The 6,000-nt window shown below is 52.1% G+C and overlaps 1 protein-coding gene across 4 annotated transcripts in view; it reads left to right on the top strand.

Annotated features, from left to right (window-relative positions):
• Window positions 1-309: 309 nt before the first annotated feature.
• DAP3 (death associated protein 3) overlaps window positions 310-6,000 on the top strand; it is a 31,555-nt gene continuing 25,864 nt past the window's right edge. For 2 of the 4 annotated variants that reach the window (XM_059413749.1, XM_059413752.1), the window contains exon 1: window positions 310-455. The gene's annotated coding sequence lies outside the window, so the exon portion shown is untranslated. The remainder of the gene's footprint in view (window positions 456-6,000) is intronic. The other 2 variants (XM_059413751.1, XM_059413750.1) reach the window with 1 other exon arrangement.

Here is a 6,000-nt window from a genome sequence, read left to right as displayed (position 1 = left end):
ACATGCCCTCCGCCCCTTGCGCGTGCGCCTCCCACAATCCCCCCCGCCGGACCGTTCCATTCCGGCCGCCGCGGGAGCGGGACGGGGGAGGCCCGGCGCCGCGGCGGGGCCGCCGTGAGGGCTGCAGCCCGGGCGAGGGGCGGGCGGGGGCCCGGGACGACTCACCGCCGCGGCCGCCGCGCCGCGCCCCCGACGATGGCTTCCGCGCTCGGCCGCCGGGCCGCGGAGGGCGCGTCGAGGGCGGCCCGGCTCCCCCCGCCCCCGGCTGGCGGGTGGACGCCGCGGCGGCTGCGCGCTGAGCCGCTTCCTGCCGAGCGGACCGAGCTCGCCGGGCGTCTGCGGGCAGCGCGGGGAGCGGCCGGCCCTCGGCGGCGCGTGCGGCTCGCGGCCCCGGGACCGTCGCGAGGGAAGGTCCGGCGCTCGCGGGCGGGGAGCGGGATCCGAGCGCCCACCAGGTAGGGAGCGGGGCCGTGCGGCCGGCGGCTGTCCGGGGGGGGCTTCCTCCCGGGCCCCGCGGGGCGGACTCGGACCCGCCGGGAGCCCGCGCGCCGGTCGCGCTTCTGGCTTTGCGCGGTGCAGCCCAGCCCGGGGGCTCGGGGCTCACGGCCGGGCGCCCGCCCGCTGCGCTGGAGCGCTCCCGCGTGCCTCCGGGCGGGACCCGCGGCTCGGGGCACCGGGGCCGGAGGCCGCGTGTTCCCGGCTCCGCGCCGGCCTCGGTCTTCCGTGCCCGGCGCGTCCTTCCGAACCTTGTCTTGCTTCGTTCTGCGTCAAAAAGGAACGGAAAAGTGGACGTAAAACTCGGGCCCGTGCGAATGGGTCCTCCGCGTCGGTGAGATCCGCTCCGCCGAGCGGAGCGCGTTCCCGCTCGCAGTCGGGGCAGCGCGGCTGTGCGGTGCCGCGGGCCCTCCGGACGGTCGCGCGGCCCGAGGCCTGGCCGACCGCGGCGGCTGCCGACGCGCACTTTCTCTTGGGGCCGTGCGGGGGTCTCCGGGCTGTCCGAGCCCAGGGTCTGCCTAATCTCGCAGTTTCAGTTTCCCCCAAAGGGTCAAGCTCCCGGAGGGATCTGTCTCCTTGGGTTTCCATTTCCTTCACTTCTGTGCACTTGCAGGGATCCAGGGAGCGGCTTGAGAATCCCTGTCCTAGACTGACCTCAAAGCCCCGCTGAAGCTCTAAAGTTCAAGTAGACATACCCCCTTTCCACATTTCCATGCATGGGTCAGGTTGTGTTTGCGTAGTTTGTATTTTTGAAGGTAAAGAGAAACTTAGCTTTAATGATCCCATATATATTTGGTTTTCCTAACCATGTGTTAAGTCTCAGCTCTTTCATGGGCCCATCTAAGTTTACTTTAATCTTTCTTTAATTGTATCCTGTATGCAAATGTGTTACCCTATCAACATTTTAATTTTCCTTAAAGATCTTATTTATTATAGACAGATCACAAGTAAACAGAAAGGCAGGCAGAGACAGAGAGGGAAGCAGGCTCCCCGCTGAGCAGGAGCTTGATCCCGGCTGGATCCCTGAAGAAGCCGGGCTGGATCCCAGAACCCTGGATCATGACCTGAGCAGAAGGGAGAGGCTTTAACCCACTGAGCCACTAAGACGCCCCCTACCAACATATTTAATTTGATGATAGGGACCAGGTCTAACACTCCTTGAATATTCTTTTTTTTTTTTTTTAAAGATTTTATTTATTTATTTGACAGAGAGAAATCACAAGTAGATGGAGAGGCAGGCAGAGAGAGGGAGGGAAGCAGGCTCTCCGCTGAGCAGAGAGCCCGATGCGGGACTCGATCCCAGGACTCTGAGATCATGACCTGAGCCGAAGGCAGCGGCTTAACCCACTGAGCCACCCAGGCGCCCTCCTTGAATATTCTTTTATAGCCATAGTGAAAATATTAAAAGAACCTTAGGTACTTAAAATCTGAGAAGGGAAAGAGAATTAACATTTGAGGAATGCTGCATGGGGAGAGCACGTGTTCCTGCTTAACTAACGCTTTAGCATAGATCATCCTAATCCACGGTTTACAGATGAGAAGCCTGAGGCTCCCAGAAGTCCAGGAACTTGAGATTTCACGTTGGGTGTGGTGCTTGGGTGGCTCAGTCCTTTAAGCGTCTGACTGTTGGCTCAGGTCTTGATCTCAGGGTCCTGGGATTGAGTCTGCTCGTTCCTCTCCCTCTGACCCACTCACGCTTCTGTGTGTGCTTTCTCTCAAAAAAATGAAATCGTAAAAAAAAAAAAAAGATTTTACTTTGCCCTACAAACCTTTTTCACTTTCCCACATCATCTTCACAGTAAAAATTTGTCATCACCAGCATAAGTACATGTGCTACGAGAAAAAACACTTAATGGATTCCCCTGCACCTGTGTAGAAAGTTGCTTTCTCAGCCTTCATCTTGCTTTCAGGACTCGCCCGTTGAGTATACACAAGATCATACCCTGTTCTTTTGTATAAGCCCCAGTGCCTCCCAAGCTATATTAAGTACTCAGCAAAATGACTTCATTGAATGAATGAAACCTGAATTCCTTGATCCAAGGAAGGTATGGAAGGCAGAATCATAGTCTCCCAAAGATGGCTGTGGCCCAGCCCCTGGATCCTGTGTGTGTATTACATGGCAAAAGGGAACTGAGAACGCAGATGGAATTAAGTTTGCTAATCAGCTAACCTTAAAATAGGGAGATTATCCTGGATTATGTGGTAGGCCCACTGTAGGTACAGGAACTGTGGAAAGATGGAAGATGGGGCAGAAGAGTCACGACCGGATGTTGCCGGCTTTGAAGATGAAAGAGCAGCCTCTAAATCTGCAGAAGTCAGAAAACCAGGTTCTCTGGTGGAGCGTCCAGAAAGAACGCGACTGCGCGTGTACACTTTACTGAGGGACTTCTAAACCACAGAGCTGCCAGCGACAGATCTGGGTGGTTTTATACCACAAGTTTCTAGTAATTTGTCGCAGCCGCTGGAAACTCTGTGGAAAGGGAAGCGAAGGCCTAAGTAGGCTCCAGAATACCTGGCTTGGATTGTAGTTTTGTGCTTTAATTCAAGAGTTTGTTTTGTTTTTAAGATTTGATTGATTTGAGGGGCAACTGGGTGGCTCCATGGGTTAAAGCCTCTGCCTTCGGCTCAGGTTGGTCCCAGGGTTCTGGGATGGAGCCCCGGCATCAGGCTCTCTGCTCATCAGGGAGCCTGCTTCCCCCTTTCTGCCTGCCTCTCTGCCTACTTGTGGTCTCTCTCTCCTTCAAATAAATAAATAAAATCTTAAAGAAAAAAAAAAAAGATTTGATTTGATTTGAGAGAGCACAAGGTGGGGTGGAGTAGAGGGAGAGGGATAAGCAGGCTCCGTGCTGAGCACGAGAGCCAGGGAGCCAGATGTGGGACTCCATCCTGGAACCCTGGGATCACAAGCTGAGCCGAAATCATGACACTTAACTGCGCCACCCAGGTGCCTCTGTGCTTTGATCCAAATGAGGCTGTGGTTCAGCTGAAAGTTTGCCCTGAGAAAAGTGATCCGCGTTCCTGGAGCTGCCTGGATTTCCAGCGTTTTCCTGCAGCTCTGCCTCTGGCGTCAGGCCTCAAGGTGTAAATAGACAGCTGGGCTCCATGGTCCTGCCGTACCGCAGCAGTCTTAGCTAAGCTGCCTTCAGACTCGGCTGCTCCAACAGGAGCACTTAGACACGCTTTTCATGGTGCTTCCTTGCTAGGGTGCTGTCTCAGTGCAGTACAGGGGTGCAGGAGAATGTCTTCCCTGCAAACTCCAAAATAAAGCTTCAAATGTTAAAAGAAATTTTTAAAGATAAAATTCAACTAGAATATCATCATGATTGACTTTACATGTGATAGGTTGTGAAGAAATGCTATCTAAGCACAATAGTCTAAATTTCCTATGTAACAAAGGAAGAACTCCGAAATTTTGGAGGTGTGTGTCCTACCAAGATTTTAAACCACCGCTTCGGGTGATGGATTGCCTGTTGCAGAAGCACGAATGGACACCCGGACTGCGCAGGTACGAAGCCGAGCTGTGAAAAGTTGGGTAGAGCCTCAGTGGCGGTGGCACATAGTAGATTTAGGTGCCACAGTTATCTCCATTTTAGAAATGAGGAAACAGCCCCATGGAGCTGAAGTAGCAGGCTCGAGGTCACACAGCTATTAAGTAGGATTTCAGCGCGTGGATTGGAGAGTCCGCGCTTCTGACCGTTCTGCCATACTTCCGCTCTGTTTGTTGTGTCTGTAAATTGGAGATGTTACCTACATCACAGGATTGTCGTAAAGGTAAAGTGAGTTAATTCACATAAAGTACTTAGAGGCCCCCGACTTACAGAAGGTGTTGGGGGTGTGTTAGCTGTTGCTGTCGTTGGAGCCCAAGGCTGTTCTTCGGTGCACTTGAGTCGCTGGAAGAAAGAAAACATCAACGCGGATGCCCTTCCTCTGTGTGGACCAGCGCCGCCCTTTTCTTTCTTTTATACGTCAGTGCTGTCACTGCTCTCAGCTTCGTAAAAGTTAGATGACCAGAGGAGGGAAACATCTGGAAAACCTGCTGGAGTGTCCTTGTTTTATAGGTAGGAAACTTGGCCTGAGAGAGAAGGAAAAAAAGACTTCTACGAGCTAAAATCAGTGTCTTTTCCTGTAGGAAATGCTATGTGCAGGGTACTTGCCTTGCAGTGTAAAGGGCTCATCCGTCCTGACGTGGGTTTAGATGCGGCGTTGGGGTGAGGACCCACTGCTTTTAGTTACTTATCATCAATCTCTAACAGTTTGATGCAGCAGGGTTTTCTATCCTCAGAAGTGTAATTCCTGCAGAAAATTACGTGTTAGCTTAAAGGATCTCACTAAGGGTCTGTTGACTTGAGTTTGTAAAATTTACTCTTTGGGCGATAGCAGCCTGATCCAGATTCAAAAAGTACAAAGCACACCTCCCTCCCTGTTCCTGCCCCCAGTGAACCCATTCCCTCCCCTGAAAGCAACCAGTATTCTCAGTTTTTGTATATCCTTCAAAATATGGACCTTTTTACAAACAGGTTGTGTGTGTGTGTGTGTGTGTGTGTGTGTGTGTGTATAATTTTTTTTTTAAGATTTTATTTATTTATTTGACAGAGATCACAAGTAGGCAGAGAGAGAGGAGGAAGCTGGATCCCTGCTGAGCAGAGAGCCCGACTCGGGGCTCCATCCCAGGACCCTGGGATCACGACCTGAGCCGAAGGCAGAGGCTTTAACCTACTGAGCCACCCAGGCGCCCCTATATATATATATATCCCCCCCCCTTACACGAGTGATAGCTAACTGTACACAGTGTTCCGTGCTGTCTCTCCCCTACCTAATGCATATGGAGGTTTTCCTTCATCAGGTGCAGAGGGCTCCCAGGCTGTGTTGTTAAGCAGTGGTGTGGCTGTGGTGTAGCATCATAGGGCTGTGCCGCTTGCCCACTGGTGACAGATACTTAGATTCTTTCCATCTTAAGGTCAGAAACAATGTTGCAGGGACTAATCTGACATTCATGACAATCTCTGTTTTCATTATGTCACTGTAAAAGAGGTTTTGGTTAGGTCTCATTAAAAAAAAAAAAACTTTAACATGGACACCTTACTGAAGTGTGGATGTTTTTATTACATGAACAATATTAATATTAGTAATTATTGTTAATAACATTACAAATCAAAGTCAAAAAAAAAGTTACCAGCAACATGAGCACCACCATAGACCAGATTATTTTCTGTCCATCCCTTTCGCGCATCCGCACTTCAGAACACTAAGCTAAATGCACCTTTGGGTTGAGCTCAACCTAGCTGTGTCCCCGGCCCTGAAGCTGGGGGGTGTTACGGCTGGGCCTGCGTGTTCATGTAACGTGCCTTCTGCAAAGCCTTCAGAAGCCTCTGCGATGTTTCACTGGTCTCGCGTCCGGGAATTTCGCAGGTTCAGTTTGTTGATGAGGATCTAGAGTCCCCCCAGCCTCAGACGCAATCCTGGGTCCTCCCTGTCCCCTCCCTCTGCCTGCTCCATTAGGAGAGT

The sequence above is a fragment of the Mustela nigripes genome, chromosome 10 (genome assembly GCF_022355385.1).
Source record: "Mustela nigripes isolate SB6536 chromosome 10, MUSNIG.SB6536, whole genome shotgun sequence".
Classification (NCBI taxonomy): domain Eukaryota; kingdom Metazoa; phylum Chordata; class Mammalia; order Carnivora; family Mustelidae; genus Mustela; species Mustela nigripes.
This window is presented reverse-complemented; position numbering and strand designations above follow the sequence as displayed.